The sequence below is a fragment of the Enhydra lutris genome, unplaced genomic scaffold, assembly GCF_002288905.1.
Source record: "Enhydra lutris kenyoni isolate GAN:26980312 unplaced genomic scaffold, ASM228890v2 scaffoldscaffold9, whole genome shotgun sequence".
NCBI lineage: Eukaryota > Metazoa > Chordata > Mammalia > Carnivora > Mustelidae > Enhydra > Enhydra lutris.
Window position 1 is genome coordinate 32,327,160 of NW_019154093.1, and position 23,134 is coordinate 32,350,293.

The 23,134-nt window shown below is 42.7% G+C and overlaps 1 protein-coding gene across 1 annotated transcript in view; it reads left to right on the plus strand.

The window, feature by feature from the left end:
* The first annotated feature begins 2,919 nt into the window (after positions 1-2,919).
* LOC111143305 (receptor tyrosine kinase like orphan receptor 1) overlaps positions 2,920-23,134 on the plus strand; it is a 233,273-nt gene continuing 213,058 nt past the window's right edge. Inside the window, exon 1 of the mRNA XM_022496957.1 lies at positions 2,920-3,008. The gene's annotated coding sequence lies outside the window, so the exon portion shown is untranslated. The remainder of the gene's footprint in view (positions 3,009-23,134) is intronic.

Consider the following 23,134-nt stretch of genomic DNA (forward strand, 5'->3'; position numbering starts at 1 on the left):
TTTTGCTTAATTTTTGCTATTTTGCCTCTCCCTTTGTTTGACAATGGCACAAAAAAAAAATGTATTCAGATTTCCATTTATAGGAATTGGACAGATTGACGTGCTATTCTCAGTTTCTAAGGCAGTGTTTGAAGAGAGATTTTATCATTTTGACTGTAAGAGAATGTTATCTAACAGGCTCGGAGCCGGGAGGTGACTCCTGGCTCTCCATTGTAAGAGGTGGGACTTGACCCTGGGTCTTTAGCATGGCTCCTCTCTTACACATCAGGGTTCTGTGTGTCTGGAATAGGCAATTCTTGCTTCCTCGGGGCATTTTTTGACCCAAGACTTGAAAGACTGATAGAAAGAGTGTCCCAGCCCCAGGCACAGTGTGTACCCTGGTAGGCCTGAGTCCCCGGTGGTAGGTAGGCTTTACCAGACCTGTCACCCTTCTGAAACCTTACTTTTGGAGCAGGCTTGCCTGCGGCTACTGTAATCGACCAACATACCAAAATTTTCCTGGCAGTGGGGGCTGAGTGAGGCTGGGAAAGGACTCATGTGAAAAAATAGATCCACCTCACTCCACCCGCGCTCTGCAGGGGATGCGGGCAGGCCTCTCTCAGACAGCTAGTCTCGGCTGTCTCGGTTCCACGGTGATAGGCGTCCTGAGTAAATACTCTGATAGACTAAACACACGTTGTCCGCGTTGGCCCGGGGAGCAGCCGTCCCAGGAGTGCTCCCAGTGCAGTCCCCTGCGTGTGGCAGCCCGACTTGTTAATCATCCTCTGGCAGGCGGGCCAGGCTGGAGATACTTAGCCTGGGACTTGTGCGTTACCCTGTATGCTAATGGGAGCATTCTTAGAACCATAATTTCCGTTCCGACCTCCGTCGACTGTCCTTATAGAGAACGCAGACATAAAACAATTCCTGAAATGTCAGGAAGGAATTGCATCTAATGGGGGGGTACCTCTGCCAAGGAAAACATACTTCATTTTTAAAGCATTCCCATCCAAACAGGGAAATTTGAAAACTGCTCTTGGGGCCTGAGCACTTTCATAAGCTGTAATGTTGTACCCACTAACTCCATTGCATGCCCCCACCATGGGCCGGAGAGCTGTCTGTGAAGGAGGTGGGGGCAGGAGGCAGATGTCCTAGCCAAGACCTGTACGAACTGGTATCCTCTAGAAAACCTTCCCAGGGCTCCAAACAAGAAGATTTACAATGGGAACCGATACTAAATACCATAATGTCCTACCCGCATCTGTTACAATGCAGAACGTGGTCTCCAGTTGGGTCTTGAACCCTTGGCCTTCCTGATACCTGACACTAATGGCTAAGAAGCATGTCCTAGAGCCTTTACAGTTTTCTGTTTGGAGATATCCTATCTGTCTCCCAATCTCCCTATCTGCTTGTGAGCAGATACCACTTAGAATAATCATAATAACACATTGATTATACTTGCTATCATTATAAATGTCTATAATACGCCAGGAATAAGTATTTCACCTACATTGTCTCACATAACCCTCTCCGACTTAACTCTCTGTCACATGACATCATAAGTTGCTGTTGCATCCTTTTTGCAGAGAAGACTGAAGCACAGGATGGTTGCATAGTGTGCCCAAGGTCACACAGGTAGTAAATGGCTGGCCTGGAATTTGAAGATCACACTCTAGAACTGTGCAAGGTGATCCCACTGGGATAACAAAAAAAAAAAAAAAAAAAGAAATTATAGAACTTACATTTTTACTTACTTTTTATCATAAACACGCATTTCTTTTTTTTTTTTTTTTTTAAGATTTTATTTATTTATTTATTTATTTAGGAGAGAGATAGAGGAAGAGTGTGAGCAGGCGGAGGGTACAGGGAGAGGGAGAGAGAATCTCAAGCAGACTCCCAGCTGAGCCCGGAGCTGATGTTGGACTGGATCCCACAACCCCGAGATCATGACTTGAGCCGAAATCAAGAGTTGGCCGCCCAACTGATTGAGTCACCTTTATGCATTTCTATTTGATGACTCTATTTTATAAAATACACTTTGACAGTACAGAACCACAAAGTAAATTCTGAATAGGTATATACATATAATGAAGGATTGTGGTCAGATATTTTTTATTTATGGGTCAAACAAATTTGGAGATCATTTCATTTGAGCACTAAGTCCACTTGAAAGAAGAGTCTCTTTTCCTGAGAAGTAACTGATGTTGATAATATCATGGGAAATCTGATATTTCCAGAGAGTGTAAGCTTCTTGAAGGCAGCTATTTTTGTCTGATTGGCTTATTACCCTATTGCCAGGGCCAGACCTAATGCATGGTAGGCATTCGATATAAAAGGTGGTAATGAGGGACGCCTGGGTGGCTCAGTGGGTTAGGCCTCTGCCTTCGGCTCAGGTAATGATCTCAGGGTCCTGGGATCAAGTCCCGCATTGGGCTCTCTGCTTGGCAGGGAATCTGCTTCCTCCTGTCTCTCTCTCTGCCTACTTGTGATTTCTCTCTGTCAAATAAATAAATAAAATCTTTTAAAAAAATGTGGTAATGAAATTTGGAAACGTAAGTGAACATCGCTAATGAATAAGTTACTGCTCTCACATTATAACACATGCTATGTTCAGTGACATTGCTCGGTGTGTTTAATGAATTATCCTTCACTGAGAATTCAGAGCTGGACATGCTGTGTGAAAAACTACAGTGAGTGTGGTGTGATTTCATCAAACCGTGCATAAGCACTGACCCTTTCCATGTAAGGAAGGCAGGGCTGAGGGCTTTCACCAAGAAAGGTGCTGTGACAAGTTAGGAGCATGGAGAAGGCAGAGGGGAAAGCCAAAATAAATAAATAAATAAATAAATAAATAAATAAATAAATAAAGGAATCACATCCAAATTCAGTTTCATGAAGAGATTTCAGCGATCGCCTACCTGCTCTTAACCTGCTTGCTGATGAGCTTACTTTCCTGTTGCCCACTGTATCCTCATAGAAAAGGGGGTTTTGCCCAAGGTGAGGCAATAGGGGAAGGTCCCTGTAAGGAGGTAAGATCTGAGCCTGGCTTTGGATAGGTGGAGAGGAGAAGAGCCACATCTGAACAGTGTCTTGTATACAAATCGGAACTTGCTTTATTCTGTGGGGCAGCCTGGTTTTATGCTCATTTTGTAAATGAAGAATTGGGGGCTTGGAGTGATGAAGCTGCTTGCCCGAGCTCACAAAGCCAGTTTTCTGGTTATGGTGCCACACTCCACCCTGGGCGACACAGCATTCTTAGGATGTGTCTGGTATCTTTTCTGTGTCTGAAATCGATTTCTTCTAGGTGCTACGAGCTTAGTGGTTCTCTCCCTCAGCATTCTGTCTGGTTCTCTCAAACGAGGAAAGCTTGCATATCATTTGTAGAAGTGCTTCTATTTCTGAAAGGGAATAATCTGGGAACTAGAAGACTTTGGTAATCTTCTCTTCCTTGAATGCCCTAGTCGAGCCGGTGCTGTGACTTGTACAGATCAAGGAAAATTGGGTGTGTGTGTATGTGTGCATATGTGTTCGAGGGGTGGGAGTGGATGCTTTTTTTTTTCCCCATTATGCAACATTGGTAAACCTCCTCATTTTTCCTGAGTTGGTCCAGTTGTTTTGACCTTTTTCTTGTAAATATCTTGACGATCCCTTTCTCTTAAAATCCTCATAGCAGTTTCCAAATTTGGCTGCAAATCTGAACCACCTCAGGGGCTTGTTCAACACACAGAATGCCCTGCCAACCTCTGCAGATTCTGATTCAACAGATCTAGGTCAAGGTCCCCAAATACAAGGTGGTAACAAATATCACGGGTAGACTTGAGGGCAGCCATATTTGAGAACCTGTGGGCTACCCTGCACTTAAAAAAGGAAATAATGATGGCTGTCTCATAGACGTTCAACTAGTCTGAAACCACACTGAAGGAAGCAGAAAATGACACTGAAATGTCATCAATGCTATGAACTCAGTTGGGAGAGATCATGGGGAAGGATGATGAAAATACAACCACAGATTTTCATAAAACAAACAGTAAACCTCATTAAACTCACTGGAAAATCCCAGTATCCACAAATACAGTATGTGAAGTAAAGCCTTTGATCCTTTCTGAGTAAGAAGTTCTTCTGGATATTCTGTTGAACTTTTTGAGTTATTGCAATAAATGGAACCCAGTAAGAGCCACAGGTAACTTGTTGTCTTTGTTCATTAGCAGCAAAATGGCGATGTCCCCCTTCTCAGAGATCACAAGAAGTGGAAAAGGGGAGAGTTAACCACCAACTTTCTTTGCCCCTGATCTTACCACTTGGGTTTTCAGAGAAGGGGGAGATGGTTCTTGGGGTCATTTTATTATGCAGCAAATCTTTTCAGACCATGGTTACATGGCAAACATTGTTCCAGTCTCCATGCATGGTTGAACTAGGCAGAGTCTCTCATTAGTTGACATTCTTGTGGTAAAAATGGACAGTAAACAAGTAGATGAAATGTTAGTAAAGATCATATCCTTGCATGATAAGGGACATAAAGAAAACAGAGTGATGGAGGGGAACTCAGGAGAATTCTTCTCTGAGGGGAGGAACACTTTGAATGGAGACCTGGTTGTCAAGGGAAGTGCCATCTGAAGAGCTAAGAGAGAGTGGTCCAGGCAAGGGGAACGTGTAGTGGAGGATTTCCCAGGAAGCTCTTGAAGGTGATGCTCTTGGCTCTGACTTACGCGGCCCCTCCAAGTCCTTGAGAAGGACCTTATTTATTTTGTGTTTTTTATTTCTCTTAAAGGCACACCCCACCTACCCACCTACCCCTGGTTTTCTAAGCTTCAGACCCCATAAAACCTAGACCTACTCCTGGGAATGTGGGGTACAAGGGCGCTGAAGTAGGGATGAACTTGGAAAACCTAAAGGAAAACATAAAACTGGTGTGGAGAAATCTATGCTTAAGATAAAGTGTGGTGCTAGAGTCATTCATTCATCCATTGGTTCACTCATTCATTCATCCATCCAACGTTAATTCATTGAGTAATAGGCACTGATAAATAGTAAACAAATTAAATCCTTATCCTCCTGGAACTTCTGTTCTAATGGAGACAGGAAAAAAAAAGAAATACATATATAATATGCCAGATAGCAATGGTGAAAAGTAGCAGGCTAAGAGCCACACAGAGTGTGTGGTGGGGAGGGAGGCAGCAGAGTTTAATTTTTTAAGGGTTGGGCAAGGAAAGCCTCTCTTGTAGTTCCCATCTGGAATAAAATCTCTTTTTTAAATAAAGAATACAAATATTTTTATTAACATTTGATATATGAATTCAGTCTATTTTTTATTTTATTCTTTTTTAAATTATATTTTATGTTACTTTTAAAAATTTATTTATTTGTTATTATTGTGTTCAATTAGCCAGCAAATCTAAAGGAAGAAAGAGAACGGGCCATATGAGGGAAGAATATTCCAGGCAATGGAACAGCCAATAGAAAGGCCCCAAAGCAGACACATGACAATTCTTTGTGAGGGAGGCCCTAGACATAGAAGAAAGCAGGGCTAGGTTATGGAGGCCCTAGGGAAGGCACTTGGATTTCATTCAAAGAGCAGTGGGCAGCCTTTGGAGTACCAGTACTCTAGAAGTCTAAGGAGGGAGAGAACATTGAGTATCAGAGGCCTCAGATTTGACTTCAAGTTGGGCTTAGAAGGATCCAGTTGGATAAGCTAATAAAGAGAAGCATAAAGAAGAGGCCAAGCAGGAGCCACATCTGGAGACTGGGTGAGGAGCTGTGAAAGGTGCCTGTTTTGGGGCCAGATGGCAGGTGAGCTGGAGCTGGAGTTCTATGTGGGAAAGCACGGGGAATGAGGTCACAAAGGCAAGATTTACGTGAATCATGGTGAGCCTTGAAGCCAGGCCAGGGAATTTGGTATTTATAATGTGGATTCCCGGATGCCACAAGTAGAAGAGTGATGACTCCAACATTTCTGTCTAGGAGCATTTTGGGGATAGCTTTCTGGTTAGAGATAGAAGTGATGGGGAGGGGTAGATGATTTGTCTTAGAGTCAGCAAGCAAAAGTTTTTACCTAATTGGTATGTTTACTTGAGGGTGGCTTTTGGAGAGGGTTGGGGGTAAGGATTTGAGGTCTTACCCTAAAGCTACATTGTATAGTAACTGCACTGTTTTTACTTGGATGACATCCCTATTTGGGGTTCCTAAGAGGTAGGGGGCAATGGAAATTATGGGTGCTTAACCCTTGGCTCTATCTTGGGAGAATGAAAATTACATAATGGAAGCGTGATTTAGGAATGTTGCTGAGAGTGAGTTTGGGAGGGGCACTCATTCATTCACTCTCCAGGGGGCCAAGTGGCAGAATAGAAATTGGACATTCCTGAGTTCACACTCAATTTCTACCACGTACTAGCCCTGTGACCTTGGACAGGTTTTATTTAATTTCCTAGAACTTCAGGTTTTTTTACCTGTAAAATTTGATATCTACCTTAGTGGTTGCTGTGATATGAGATAATGTGTATACACTGCCCAACCTAGGGCTTGCCACCACCAGGTGCAAAATAGATGGTAGCTCCTATGGGGACACTGGAAGCAGCATAGGTTTGCTACTACGAGGGCTTTCAGTAACGTGAGGGTGGGGACTGCAAGCTGAGGATAGTTTTGAGAGACTTCGAAGACCACCTTAACTATAACTGGGACCTCGAAGGAGAGGCTGTATTCAAAGATAACATGAAGGTTGTTTTTTTTTTTTTTAATTTTTTATTAACATATAATGTATTATTTGCCCCAGGGGTACAGGTCTGTGAATCGTCAGGCTTACACACTTGACAGCACTCACAATAGCACATACCCACCCCAATGTACATAACCCAATCCCCCTCCCAAACTCCCCTCCCCCCAGCAACCCTCAGTCTGTTTTATAAGATTAAGAGTCTCTTATGGTTTATCTCTCTCCCGATCCCATCTTGTTCCATTGTTTCCTTCCCTACCCCCCAAGCCCTCCACTTTGCCTCTCAAATTCTTCATATCAGGGAGATCGTATGATAATTGTCTTTCTCTGATTGACTTACTTCGCTCAGCATAATACCCCCTAGTTCCATCCACGTTGTTGCAAATGGCAAGATTTCATTTCTTTTGATGGCTGCATAATATTCCTGTGTGTGTGTGTGTGTGTGTGTGTGTGTGTGTGTGTGTGTGTATAGACACCACATCTTCTTTATCCATTCACCTGTTGATGGACATCTAGGTTCTTTCCATAGTTTGGCTATTATGGACATTGCTGCTATAAACATTCAGGTGCACATGCCCCTTCGGATCACTACGTTTGTATCTTTAGGGTAAATACCCAGTAGTGCAATTGCTGGGTCATAGGGTAGCTCTATTTTCAACTTTTTGAGGAAACTCCAGGCTGTTTTCCAGAGTGGTTGCACCAGCTTGCATTCCCACCAACAGTGTAGGAGGGTTCCTCTTTCTCTGCATCCTTGCCAGCATCTGTCATTTCCTGACTTGTTAATTTGAACCATTCTGACTGGTGTGAGGTGGTATCTCATTGTGATTTTGAAATGTATTTCCCTGATGCCGAGTGATGGTGGAGCTTTTTCATGTGTATGTTGGCCATCTGGGTGTCTTCTTTGCAGAAATGTCTGTTCATGTCCTCTGCCCATTTCTTGATTGGATTATTTGTTCTTTGGGTGTTGAGTTTGCTAAGCTCTTTATAGATTTTGGATACTAGCCCTTTATCTGATATGTCATTTGCAAATATCTTCTCCCATTCTGTCAGTTGTCTTTTGGTTTTGTAGACTGTTTCTTTGCTGTGCAAAAGCTTTTGATCTTGAAGTCCCAGTAGTTCATTTTTGCCCTTGCTTCCCTTGCCTTTGGTGATGTTTCTAGGAAGAAGTTGCTGCAGCTCAGGTCGAAGAGGTTGCTGCCTGTGTTCTCCTCAAGGATCTTAATGGATTCCTTTCTCACGTTGAGGTCTTTCATCCATTTTTAGTCTATTTTTGTGTTTGGTGTAAGGAATGGTCCAATTTCATTTTTCTGTGTGTGGCTGTCCAGTTTTCCCAACACCATTTATTGAAGAGACTATCTTTTTTCCATTGGACATTCTTTCCTGCTTTGTCAAAGATTAGTTGACCATAGAGTTGAGGGTCTATTTCTGGAGTCTCTATTCTGTCCCATTGATCTGTGTGTCTGTTTTTATGCCAATACCATATTGTCTTGATGATGACAGCTTTGTAATAGAGCTTGAAGTCTGGAATTGTGATGCCGCCAACTTTGGCTTTCTTTTTCAGGATTCCTCTGGCTATTCAAGGTCTTTTCTGGTTCCGTATAAGTTTTAGGATTATTTGTTCCATTTCTTTGGGAAAAAAAAGGATGGTATTTTGGTAAGGATTGCAGTAAACATGTAGATTGCTTTAGGTAGCTTAGACATTTTCACATATTTGTTCTTCCAATCTATGAGCATGGAACATTTTTCCATTTCTTTGTGTCTTCCTCAATTTCTTTCATGAGTACTTTATAGTTTTCTGAGTACAGATTCGTTGCCTCTTTGGTTAGGTTTATTCCTAAGTATCATATGGTTTTGGGTATAAATTGTAAATGGGATTACTCCTTAATTTCTCTTTCTTCTGTCTTGTTGTTTTTGTATAGAAATGCAACTGATTTCTGTGCCTTGATTGTATATCCTGACAATTTACTGAATTCCTATTCAAGTTCTAGCAGATTTGGAGTGGAGTCTTTGGGGTTTTCCACATAAAGTATCATGTCATCTACAAAGAGTGAGAGTTTGACTTTTTCTTTGCTGGTTCAGATGCCTTTAATTTCTTTTTGTTGTCTGATTGCTGAGGCTAGGACTTCTAGTACTATATTGAATAGTAGTGGTGATAATGGACATTCCTGCCATGTCCCTGACCTTAGCGGAAAAGCTCTCAGTTTTTCTCCATTGAGAATGATATTCGCTGTGGGCTTTTCATAGATGGCTTTGATGATGTTGAGGTCTGTACCCTCTGTGTGTACACTTTGAAGAGTTTTGATCAAGAATGGATGTTGTCCTTTGTCAAATGCTTTTTCAGCATCTATTGAGAGTATCATATGGTTCTTGTTCTTTCTTTTATTAGTGTATTGCATCCCATTGAGTGATTTGTGGATGTTGAACAACCTTGCAGCCCTGGAATAAATCCCACTTGGGTGTGGTGAATAATCCTTTTAATGTACTGTTGAATCCTATTGTCTAGTATTATATATATAAATATAAGGGTAAACACGATGAAGGGATGGAATACAACTGTAAAGATTAAAATTTAAAAATATTCTAAAAAAGGAATTGATAAGATAAGTTGGAAAAAAGAAGTGGAGAGAATTTGCTCAGGCTCGAGACTAGAACAACGCCGTGTGCTAGATTTAGGGTATATTTTGGTCTATTAGAAGAAATTGTATCCCAAAAATTGTTTAGAAGAAAAAAACCCTGTATGTATAAAAAAAAAAGTTAGATACAATGAAGGATAAAATATGACTATAATAATGAAGGTTTAAAAAGATTTTTTTAGAAAGGTATTGACATGATAAACTAGTTAAAAAACTTTAAAAGCAGAAAGAGGAAAAGTTAAAAAAATTAGAATAAGAAAAAAATAAAATTAAAAAAATTTAATTAACTTTGCAAGACTAAGAATCATGGGGAGAAAGGCATGAATTCCAGGCTTTGCTTTCCCCTCCTCTGAATTCCGCTGTTCTCCTTGATCAGTGAGCTTGCTCTTGGCTGGAAGTACTTGCTGATCTTCTGGGGGAGGGGCCTGTTGCAGTGATTCTCAAATGTCTTTGCCCAAGGCGGAATTGTGCCACCCTTGCCAGGGGCCTGGTTATGTAATCTGCTCATTTTGCTCTCGGGAGTTTTTGTTCCCTAAAGGCTTTCTGTAGAGCTCTGGAGGATGGGAATGAAAATGGCGGCCTCCCGATCTCTGGTCCGGAGGAGCTGAGAGCTTGGGGCCCCACTCCTCAGTGTACCTGCGGAGAAAAGCACTCAATCACTCCCGTCTTCTGGTCTCTGGCTGCACTCCAAGCTCAGCCAGCCTGTGACCGAGCGTCTCTATCTCTGGTGCACAGCCCCATTTGGAGTTTCCAAACCCAGCAGATTCTTGCCACGCTGTTCTTCCGGCAGAGGAACGTGGGTCTCCCTGGATCTGCTACTTGTGGGGTCCCTGCTCAAAGAGCAGTGGTCTGACTGTCCCACGTATCACAGTTTAAGGTAACCCTGAGCTGAGAGCTCACTCCTAGGCTCCATCTCTGTAGTCGGCTTCCCCACTCTGATACCTGCGACACTCAGGAACCCCCAATCCTTCTGTGGCCCTGCGGAACCTGAGACTACACCATCCCTGCGAGGGCTCCAGCCCCTGCTTAGCCTCTGGAGCGATGTCCCTTAGTGGAACAGACTTCTAAAAGTTCCAGTTTTGTGCTCTGATGCTCCACCGCTTGCTGGGAGCTGGCCCCTTCCAGCACGGTCTGTCTTCCCGTCCCTTGGGATTCACTTCTCCGCACGTCCTACCTTTCAGAAATTGGTCGATTTTCTGTTTCTAGAATTGCTGCTCTTCTTCTCTTTGATCTCCCGTTGGGTTTGTAGGTGTTGGGAATGGTTTGATAACCATCTAGCTGAACTCCTGTGATGTGATGTCATCTCTGTCTGCTACTCCTCCGCCATCTTCGGCTCTTGTCTAAACATCAGGATTTTCAGCACTATTTGTGCATCCCTCCTCCCCTCAGAGAGAGAGAGAGTGAGAGATAACTGGGAAGAAAGTAGACTGGGAGGAAGTCACAGAGTAGGTTGAATCTGAGGTAGAGCCAAGAGGAAATATGTCTCCAGTTGTGGGGAGACATACTGAATCTCAGGAGTGAGACCAGAGCTAAGCAAATGGGTTTAGTAAAGTCATCACTGTGACAGAGTACTAGTCGGGGTAGAAATTTGGTTGCTAAAACGAAGACCCCAAACAACAGTGGCTTATACAAGAGAAAGTCAGCATAAGCCACCCAGGGCTTTTCAGCCTCTTCCTGTTGTTCCACCTATACTGATTCGTTGTCCTCATCAGATGGGCCAAGATGGCTTATGAGTGTGCCTACCTTCCATCCAAAGGAAAGGGGTGATGGAGGTGGAGGGAGGGCATACCCACTTCTCACATTCTGTTGGCCAGACTTGGTTATATGGTCACACCTAGCTGCAAGGGGAGGCTGAGAAACAGTCTTTGTTCTGTGGAAAGCCCGATGCCTAGGCACAGTTCTACTATTTTAGAAGAGGTGCTGGGGCAGGTGGCCATTTCTGCCACAGGTACCATTAAATAAAGACTGCAGGATGGGTGAGGTCATGGAGCAAAAGGTGAGATGGCAGTAACGAGTTGGGCTTTTTAGTCAGACTGCCTGTTACGGCAATGGAGGTATCTAAAAAGCTAACAGAAGATGTGGCAGATTAGACCAGTAGGCAAAGCAGGCTGGTGTTGTTTGAGGGATGGAACGGTGGACAGCTTTGTCAGATCACAGAGTCTGAGGGAATTGAATTGGTGATTAGTAGCTCACTGGGGAACATTCTTGGTTGTGGGAGGTGGAGATGGACAATGGCTGAACTGCAGAGGTAAAGCCTGGACAAGTGGAGGCAGTGGGTGTGAGTCCCCCTGGAGAGGTTTGGCAATCAGAAGGACCTCGGAAGATGCTGGAACCCCAGGGAGCAGCCAGGTTAAGTGAAATTAAGTTCACATGTCTGAAGGGGTTTACAAATATTAATTTTACTTTTTTTTTTAATTGGGAAGAGGCTTTTAAAGAAAAAAAATCCTCTTAACTAAAAGGAACTAATCCTTTTAGGGAGTTTGCTAATGTAGACATAAATTTTTTTCTTTGGCAGTTTTTTTTTTTCCCTCTTCCATCTCCTTCAGATAATCTTATCTCAATTTTGAATCAGAAATCTTATTTATAGCTTTTCTGAAGAGAATTATTTCAATGGGGCCAGATTCTTTGCCCTTCGGGCTTATTTTCTTTTTAAAAACAGATAAGTTATCCCTCCTTTTTCTTGGGAGAGACAGTTGAAGTATTAATTTAAAAACAATGATTGTGAGCTGAAAGGAGGCGTAAATCAAAGTAGGAGAGATAAATTCAGCTGGCTTCCTGTTTTTGTGTTTCTATTTCTTCTGCTGGAGGGAAACTAAAAATGCCAAAATTCCATCTTTCCCTCAGGACCAGAAAGGAACCGAGCACAGCTTACATCCTTAACAAACCTGGAGTAAATGGGAAATAGTGTGTCCTTCTCACGCTCCTTCGTTCACTCTCTATTTCCCCCTTCCCTCCTCCATATCTGATTTAGATGAGCAGCCGTGGCATTCAAGGCTCCATGATAGCCAGGCACAGGTGCTTTCAAGAGCTGTAGTAATTGCAATTAATTTTTCCCAAGTGCCTGTGTGCACTGTATTGTGTTGTTGGGCTCACAGACTTCCTTGATGCAGCCTCACTTCTGGCTGTCATCCCAGATTCAATGATGAGGAAACTGTGGCTCAGGGGTCTCTCAGCTAGAAAGGCAGGGGAGCCTGGGTTTGAGGGCCAGCTGGATCCGAGGCTTGTGTGCCTCACCCGTAATTATCTCTACAAAGATTTAGTCATTGAGTACTTGGTTGAGAAGGGAAGGGAGAAGGACAAGAAGGCTGGTCCTCCTCAGCTTGATTGCTGTCAGCGTCAGAAAGGCAAAGGTCATTGCCATAGAGGTCAGGGGAGTCACTGAGCAACACAGCACAGCTCTCGGGAGGCTGAAGAGGAAAGTGGATGTAACCGGGGGACCCCCCAAAACAAATATTCCCAGATTTTACATAGAGTTCCCGGATCTAACTCACAACATTGTTGAGGAGTAGGTGAGTTAATACAGGTGAAGTGCTGAACGTACCTAAGACATTAGTAAGCATTCAGTAAGCATCAGCTGTAATCAGGTGTGCCCAAGGCAGTGGCCCAAATTCCACACTTTCCCTTGGCTCCCACTAACTCAGTGTGTCTGAGGGGTCCTGTATCACCATCGTATATTTATTTTTTGAATTGCTCATAAACATCCTGCTACCTTGTGGAAAAAGCTTGTGGAATCAACTGTTGAGGAATATATTTTTAAAACTCATTTTCAAACATTTTAAAAGAGAAGATTCTGGTGAAAGAATTCAAACCTGACTGAAGAGTATAAAGTATGCCCACCCTTGTCCTGAGTCCTGGTGCCATTTACTATTTTCTTGGCTATTCTTCCATCTAAAACTATAAAACATGCATACACAGATGTACTGGAATTGAAAACATTACCTTTGAGAGGTGCTAAGAAGAGGTAATGTCTTTTTTATTAACTAGCTAGTCTTCCTCCACACTGCCTGCTTCCTAGTTACGGTGGGACAGTGGAGGTGGGAAATGGATTTGGATTCAAGCTTGGGCCTCCGGCCTCATGGCGTCCTCTGCTTTGGGTTTGGCTGGGCCAGTCTTGGGCCAGTAATTGCAGTACTGTCTATGGAATAAGTCTGTGACTGATGAACTTATCGGCCGTGCTCCCAAGGGAAATGTCACCCAGATTATATGTCATGACATGTGAGGTCAGCTGTCTTCTGTCACCACTGGCTCCTGCTACATCTTCCTGAGAGTCAAGGATGCCCTTGAAGTGCCCTCCTGCAACTGGAAAACACCAGTGTGATGTGCTGATGCTGTTCCATTCAGTACAGGGCCTCAGGCCTTGGAGGTCCCCTCTGCCTTCCAGGAGTTCCTGGCAGGAGCATAGTAGATGCTCTGAATGGCTTTTGCTTTCCCCTTAACAAGCATAACTCTGCCCCCCTTTGCCTTTCTGTAATTTCAGCCCATGGTGGGGAATGAGGCTCCATGATGCCAGGAAGCATCTTCTTTCTTCTTCTCACATGTCCCCTAAAGGGAGGAGGGGATTCCCCTTATATCCGACTCTCTTCCTGCTCAGCTCCTCCTGCCTCCTAAGGTCATACCCGTGGGATGGCTGCTAGGGAGGAAATGAAAGTACATTGGTTGCCTGTCTTTAAAACAGTCCATCCACTACATGACTCAGTGTCTCTCTGTCTGTCGATCTAGCCTTTTATGCATTCATGGAACTTTTCCCTATGAAGAGTTTTGCTGTTTGCTTTTGCACTGATCAGTATCCCTTGATAATCTTTCTATTGCAGCAGTTAGAAGAGGACTAAACCCCTTCAAACAGCTGTTTAGAGTTTTGTTGTATGGCTCTATCAAAGTTTATTTACTCATTTTCTTATTGACTGGCATAGATTATTTATGGTTATGCAAGTATGTCTGAAAAACACTTCATGGTCTCTGCTCATATTTTCTTTCCTTTTCTTTTGCAAATTCCTTTTTTTGTCACCTCGTACACAAACAACAGTATGTCAGTTAAGAGTTTCTTATTCCTGGTGAATCCTCCAGCTGCTGCCCATTCTTCCTTTACGCTTATAATCCTTTGCTTGACAATTTTGACAACAGAAATACAGGATTGTGGTTTCAGGGGAAGGAGTAGCAGCAATTGCATATGAGTGTGCAAATCCCCAGGTGCATATTTTTTTCCTTAAGTGCATATTCTGAGTCATGAGTAAGAGAAGCACATTTTCAGACAGGATTGGCATTTCTTTTTCTTTGCCTAGAGGAAAAGAAGGAAAGTAAAACTATATGACTAGATGGATAGGATAATCTTGAGTATATAGTCACTTTCACAATGTGAAGTTTTTATTTTCTCACGTAAGAGAGGTCTAGAAGTAGGTGACAAGTCAAGGCTCACATGGTGGCCCCATAAGATCATGGCTTCTCCTATCTTTCTGTTCCTTCTACATATATGCTACCTTCATAACATGTAGTTCCATCTTCAGGATCACAAGATGGCTGCTGGGGCTTTATCCATCACGTTGCACTCCAGGCAGGGAAAAGTGAAAGAGTAAAGGACAAAATGAGGCATGTGCCCGCTGTCTTCCTTCTTAGGAGCTTGCATGACATCCCACATAACACTTATCTTTTTATCTCATTGGCCAGAACTTGGTCACATGGCCACACCTACCTGCATTGGGGTTCTGATAGTACGCGCTGAGGGAAGAGTTGATAATGGGTAGGCAGCTAGCAGTTTCCGTCTTGTGTGGTTTGATCCATTGTTTGAATTTCTCATTTCAACAAGTGCTGACATATATGGAATAGTAGGTTCTTAGAGCAGAGATGTGAAGTAGCTTAAGTTTATATCTCTTTGACCTCGCCCATCATCTAGGTTTCTGCCTCCTTTGTTTTAGGGATCTTGTCATAAACTGTTGTTCCTGGATGATCAGGGAAATTTAGTATAACACTTGGCCATAATTTAGAAGTAGATGATGTGTTTAAATTTCTTTCCCCCCATACCCCTTTAAAACTTCCAAGTTCTGTGTGCCATCTTTGCTGGGCACAGTTGGGTAGTGGGTTTGCTAACTGAATCAATATGAACTAAGGAGCTAGGAATTCACAGTTTACCATTCCAACACCAACTTCCATTGCTCTCCTCATTCTTCCAAATTCTTACCCTGCAACCATGCTGAATTCTCTTCCCTGGGTTCATTGTATCCTTTAGTAAGTTCATACTAGCCCAAGCTGGCCCTTCTGTCTGGAGTGTCTTCATTTCTTAACCCCTTCTGCAGCCCCACTGTTAGCATACTTTGCTCACTTTAAATGACCCCATTCAAGCATCATTCTTGCAAGAAGACTTTTCCAAAAAATTTTGAAAGATTTTATTTATTTATTTGAGAGAGAAAGACTACGTGAGCTGGGGGAGGGGGAGGAGGAGAGGGAGAAACAGACTCCCTGCTGAGCAGGAAGCTCGGTGCAGGGCTCAATCCCAGGACCCCAGGATGATGACCTGAGCCTAAGGCAGATGCCTAACCAACTGAGCCACCCAGGTGCCCCTCAAGAAGCCCTTTCTAATTCCTTAGCATTAATATCCTTCCCACTGAGCTCACAGTTTCTCCAGGTCACTGCTGTCAGTTTATCAGACTGTGTCATCATAATTAATGTATGAGTTTGTCTTCCCCCAGTAGACCCTGAGCTTCTTCAGGGCAGGACAGCGAGTTTACCACTCAACCTCTTAGTGTAAAAGAATCCTCATTACTGTTTGTGGAATGAATGAATGAATGAATGATACTGTTCAGTACTTTGATCCAGAGGAAGAGTAAGTAAGAATTTTCCTGATGGAAATTGTTTTTGGTGATGGAAGACCTACACACAGCCCTATCATGATGAAGATGTCTTCCTACTTCATCAAAGCATATAGCATGCCTGAAATTGCTGTTATTCTAAACCTTCAAATAGCAGCTCTGTGGTTAAGATCGTCAAGGGAGAAAGTCTAAGTTTGTGCAGCTGAAGGGATTCGTGAGACCCCATGAAGAAAATGCTAGGCTTTCTATCGTGGTTTATTTTTAAATAGGAACAGGTCTGTGGCACTAATCCCATTTGAATTCTGGGGCTCTGTTTAGCAGAAAGATGAGCCAGGGACCTCAAGTTACATTTGTTGTTAAAGTTTGACTAGATACTTGGTGTAAGTGTGTGTCATGCATGACTTTGCTTAAGTAATTAACATTCTTGTCAAGGCTCCTTAAAAGGGTCCTGTGTTGTAGAGCCCCTCAAAAGACTGGTTGAAACCTTTGAACTCCCAGCCTCTCGATTTATTGCCAATTACTGATATGCTTAAGTTTCATTCTTCTAAAAAAATACAAAAGGGATTAGATCTTGCAGGAGAAATGTTTATTCTTAGGAGAATCAAGCTTGGGAAAGGGGGCAATTTCAAAATGATGATGTTAAGTATAGACATGGTATTGGAGGATGTGGATTTGGAAAAAGTTTAAAGATCATTTTTAAGTTAGGAAAAGAAGAATTAACGTGCCTGTGAGCATAGTTTTCAGGTATTTTACGAACTATGAGGAGGCTGAGTAGTTTGATGCCCCAGAGGGCTGAACTGGCATTTAATTATCTCCTTTTCTTTCTTTTCTCTCCTCCTTCTTCCTCTCGTTTCCCTTCTTTCCTCCTTCCTCCACCCTTCCTTCCTTTTCTTTATTCCTTCTCCCCTTTCAACTCCTATTAGATGCTATTAAGATTGTAAGGTTTGTCAGAGCAGGGGAGGGATCTAACTTGTTGATAGAGGCTCTCTCGAATGAATGGAGGAAGGGATGGATGCTTGCAATGCCCCAAGCACTGGGGACTACCAAGACAAAAGATGCAATCTGGAAGGGAAAAACTAACTTCCCTGTAACACGGGGACCTCATGCATGGAGATGCATGCATGGGGGCTGCTAAGGGAGCAGAAAGAGGGGGGCAGCATCACTCCTAGCTACAGAAAGGAGTGAGGCAGGGGCAGAGAGCCTCTCTAGAGTGGGTGATGATTTCACTGGTGTCCATCAGGTAAGGGTGTGGAGGGAGTGCCTCAGGTGGAACCAAGCATGAGCAAAGGCCTGGAGGTGAAAGCATCATCGCATAGGCTGTGATTCCACATTGTCTCTGTTCTACCTGTGAGGAAGAGCAGGGCAGCGGTGATGGGAGGTGGTGCTAGGAGACGTCAGTGGGGGCCCACAGTACGTGCCAGGTGAAAGATGCGGGTTCTGTCTGGACGTAATGGGATGCATGATGGATCTTAAGCAAGAAGTTTTAAGGGTGCCTTTTGAGGAGAAGAAGAAAATTTGGAAGCTGCTATTAGATTAGATAAGATCGTTCAGTAAAACCAGATAAAGGCCGGAACTTGGATATGGTAGAGGATAAAGAGAGGAGATAGATTTGGGGAAGTGTTAGGACTTAATGCCTGATAACTTTGGTTGACGAGGTAGGGTATGGTGCTTTGTGTACTAGACAGTGCGTTTCTCACTAACAGATGCCATGTGTTATTTTTATACCCTTAACGCCTACCTAGATCAGTATCTTGAACCTAGTAAAGTTTTAATTTTAATGATGTTTATTTAATGAGTACTTTAATTAATTCATTAATTATAGTATCCCACGCACTGCATGTGTGAAAGGGTGCTAGTTACCTCCCAGTATTCATTTCTCTTTTAGTAAAAGAACTGTGATTTGTAGCTATGTACATTGCCTCCCAGCTAAACAAAACAAAACAAAACCTGTTTTCCAGTTGCCTTTACACCTAGGTGTGGTCATGTGACTAAGTCCTAGTTAATGAGATCCAAATACAAGCGCTGTTTAGAACTCAAAAAAGCCTTCTGGAAGACGAGGATGCACCCTTGACTTCTCCCCTTCCACTCTCTCTTTCTTCCTTGCCGTTGTCTGGAATGCAGATTTGTTGTGTAGGGTACCAGCCTCCATCTTTCTGAGGACGGTGAAGCAGTGAGACAGATGGAATCTGGGTCCCTTCTCTAAAGGCAGACATAGTAGTCTGAATTTGATTTCTTCATTCTACTCGTTCCTCATCAAATATTTATGAAAGTCCTATTTTATGTCTAGTACTGTACTAGGAGCAAGGGAATCAAAAATAAATAAATCGCACTCCTTGTCCCAAAAGGAACCTATGGTTGATCTCCAGCGTTTTGAAAGAAGGATTTCCTTCACTTCCTACTCCTGAGGTGAGTGCAGATCAACTCGTGAATTTCATCAGTTTGTGAGAAATGAACTGGGCTATTCAAAAAAGCCCGTACCCTTGGTAGCCAGGCCCTTTGATTGCTTTCAGTGTGTGTTGGTGCATCCTAACTTCTTGGTTTGAGTTTCAACTCTTGGCTGTATGGGCTGTAGGTGTGACCTAAAGCTTTGGCAACTTTTAAAAGGAAATATGAGTTTCTCAGTGGGGCATGAAGAGACTCACAGCTGAAAACCTAGGGCTAAGGGTTCACTTAGGTGTTAACTTCGCATTCCAGTGTCCCCATGGCCTTATGCCCCAGCAGGTACAAGGAAATAGAAGATTACCTAGTATGAATTGCTGCTGTTTCACGAGCCCTTCTTAATACTTTGTGCCCTTTACCCACCATCAGTTATTTTACTCTAACAACCTCCATGAAGAAGTATCATCATCTGTACTTTACAAATGAAGAAATTGAAGTTTGGAGAAGTTAAGAAATCCCAGGTCTTCATTACTCCAAGGATTCCCACTGCAATCTCCTGCCTCCTTAGGTGATTTTAGATGTAGATACTTAAAATCTGTCCCTGGTGAGGCTAGACAGGAAGGGCTAGACCACCTGACTTCCTGGTGACCGTGACTAGTCGTGGCTGGCTGTTATCACAACTAGTGTTGTCCCTGGAGACTTCAGTAACGGTGTTCTTACATTTAACATTTTCCCAGACGTTACATTTGTTTAGGAAAATACCCAACTTGTTAAACCTCTCTGAGCAGACCGATCAGAATTTGTAGTTATTTAATTTAAAAGATGGAAAACGACCCTGGGTTTCTAGAAGCGATGCGAGGACTCTTCTCCCAGGAACTTGCGGAGTCACATGTCATAGCCTCTGAGAATCAGAAGTGTTCAGAGAGATTGTTTTATGCTGTAGTGCTTTTATTGCTTCATCCAGTAAATTCAGAAAAACAAAAAACAAAAAACAAAGAAAAATACCATAAACCGAGCGGCTTATAAACAACCGAATTTTATTCCTCACAGTTTTGAAAACTGGAAGTCCAAGACCAAGGTGCTAGGAGGTTCAGTGTCTGGGGAGGGCCTGCTTCCCGATTCATAGATGACTATCTCTCTGCTGTAACTTCAAATGACAGTAGGGGCTGGAAGCTCTGTGGGGCCTTCTTTATAGGGGTAATCCCAATTATGAGGGCTGTACCCTCATGACCTAATCACTCCCACAGGCCCTACCTGCTAACACCATCATGCTGGATATTATGTTTTAACATAGGAATTCGGGGGGAACACAACTACTCAGTACATAGGGCCCAGAGTTCCACTTCTTGTGTCTAGGGACTCAGTTTGTCTTAGATTGTATGCCTATTAAAGATGATAGTTCCTTTTTGGAGACTTTCAGGTTTCAAATTCGTTAACAAAATAACAAATTAAGCTTGAGGAACTCCTAAAGTAAATATGGGAGGCAGTGGTTCTAAAAATGAATATCCCAGGGGCTTCCGAGTCTGACAGACACGGATGCGAATTCCATTTCCCCTGCTAGCCAGTTGTGTGGACTTGGGCAAGTCACTAGACCTCTTGCCTCAGCTGATTCCTCTTTAAAGTGGGGATATGACTATTCGAGATAGTACCCTCAGAGGATAGCCACGGGGACTGAATCCTCCACTGGGTCCAGCTTGAGTGCAGTGCCTGGCACGGGGTAAACATCGAGTGCCTGTCACCCACAATTCGTTTGCATTCTGATCGTCATGCTCTGTCATGTAACGTCTTGGATGTAGTCAAAACCGGTTAGCTCTTTTGCACGTTGCCAAACAAGTAGGCGAAAAATGCTGAGCAAGTGGAGACGCTGCTTTGTTGGTTCAGTTACCCAGGACTGTCAGAGACACAGCTGGAATCTCCCACATTGAGCGTCAGCTGTGCATGTCAAGATATGCCTCCCGGGTCTCTCCCGCGTGTGGTGCCCTCACGGCCGGCAGGACACACCCGAGCTCAGCGTGTTGACAGAGTCACGACCGTGGCTTTTCACCAGAACAGTCTGTCCTACCCCGGAGTCTTTGAGTTTTGCACAGGAATAAACAGAGGCCTCAGTATGTAAAACTTCCCGCTGGGTAATTTGGGGACTGCAAAAACTTACCTCATCTGAGGTGAGTTTTGAGACCGGAGGAAGCTAAGGGAGGGTTGCCCTGATTCCATCCCCTCAACTCACACTCTTTCCTGGGGGCGAGTCTCTTCTCCAAGCAGTCCTAATTTAGAGCCGCCTTTTTTTTTTCTATTTTGTAATTAGTGGATTTTCCTCCTTTGTTTGCCTCTGAAAACCTCCTGACTGAGAAAGAAAATAGTATGGGTTCCGGTCAGTCAAATTTTAGTTTCCATCTTCAACTGAGGGAATTGGCACTGCATGTTGTGAAACTAATTTCCTTAACTGGAGAATGACCAAGCATTGAACCAGTTGGTCTGCAAGGTTCTTCCCTTCAGATCAATTTCCTGTGCCAGATGATACCACCTTGCCAGCAAGCCTTCATGTCTTGTTTTTCAAAGACCTTTATTTTTCCCACTTATATGGTTTCATTCTTTGATTAGGTGCTGCCTAATCCGACTGGATTCTCTAAGCTCTGTGAAGTTTAGTTATTTGGCCCCATCAAGTGTGGGATTTTCTCAAATTAGTTCCTAAGAGGACTTGCTTTGATTTAATAGAAGCTCAATCTAAACTAATTACTGTAAGTGAAAGGGGTAGAGTGGCACTCCACGCGTAGTAACCACTCAGTAAATGTGAGCAATTATGGTTGTTTTTATTAGTCTGTTATTTTATGAAACCTGGTGGATATAATTAGTTATGTGCTGTATCCGGTTTGGGTAATAAGTGCAAGAAGTTTTCATTCCTTCCCAAGAAATAACATTATCAGAATCATCAGAACCCAAGTTGAAAAAAAACAACTTTTTCATAAGATGGAATGTGACAGAGTAGAGATACTGCCCTTCAGAGAATGGATACATTGGGTGTTTGGGTGGCTCAGTCCTTAAGCATCTGCCTTCGGCTCAGGTCATGATCCCGGGGTCCTGGGATCGAGTCCCACATCAGGCTCCCTGCTCAGTGGGGAGCCTGCTTCTCCCTCTCCTACTCCCCCTGCTTTTGGTCTCTCTCTTGCTCTCTCTCTCTCTCTCTCTCTCTGTCAAATAAAAAAAAAAATCTTAAAAAAAAAAAAATGAACTTGCAGAGGAGAATGGATACAATTCCTTTAATAGCTTCTCCTGCCGTTCTCCCCATGCCATCCCCTGCCACCGTCATCAACCCTGCTGTGTTTACCTCTGGATTTCCAAAACTTAACACAGTGTCTGGCATGTGCAAGGTGGTTAATAAGCAGTGACCTGACGTGACCTGCCCTCATCCTAATGCTGCCATTTACTATTGGTGTAGCTTTATCTCTGAAGTGGGAGGTGAAGTCAGTCTCTCTCTCAGGACTTCAGCTTTCTCATTCATGCAATGGGAGGGGGTTTGCACTAGAGGATGTCCTGAGTCCCTCCCGCCTCTGGCACGTCATGATCCCCTGTGGCCTTCAGTTCCCGTGGCTGGTGGTGTGCTCTAACAGATTATGAGGAAACATGCATGTGAAGATGAGGTATAGTTCTACATGTTTTGTTTTTTTTTAAATGAAAGTTTTTTGTTTGTTTGTTTTTTAATCCCGGAAAGTGAATTAGGCAGAAATCTGTTTGGGAAGTTTGGGAAGTTCCTCTGACAACTGATGCATAAATTCCTCATTGCATTTTGTACCTTTAGGCCTTTAGAAATTGGTAGGATTATACGTAAGCATTATGTGGACGTATGTATATGTGTATATATCTGTGTATACTTTTGCGTCTGTTTGTGATTTACAGGTAGATGGTAAGAATTTTTTTCTGTCAGATTAAAGAAGGTTAAATAGTAATGAAGTTGTATTTGGCCTAGTAATTCACTTTTAGGAATCTGTTTTAGAGAAATGGCCTAGAATGTAGATATGTTATAGACAACAATAATATTATTAACAACAATATTAATAATCTTATAGTACTGAAAAAATGGACACAAAAGAAATGCTTAGCATATATTTTTCTTAGCATTTCTTCTTAGGGGAGTGATTATAGAAATTTGGCACATGTATATATATATATATATATATATATAATAGAATACTATATATAATATGCATACAGTAGAATACTATATATAGTATTCTAATACTATATATATAATAGAACTCCATATATAATAGAACTACATATATATAATAAATACTGTATTAGGAAGCATTATACAAAGATATTTTGTTCAGTGTATAGAACAGGAAAGAAGGGCACCTGGGTGGCTCAGTTGGTTAAGCGTCTGACTCTTGATCTCGGCTCGATCTTGGTCCCAGGGTCGTGAGTTCAAGCCTGGTGTTGGCTTCCACAATGGAGGTAAAGCCTACTTAAAAAAATTAAAAAAAAAAAAGGAAAGAAAATACCTCAAATGATAATAATGATTATTCTGGATAGTGGAATTATGAAATATTTTTGTCCTCTTATTATTGCTTCTCCTTCTAAGTTTTTTTTTAAAACCTTATATTATTTTTCTTGTGAGAAATCTAAAATATAGAAACCTTATC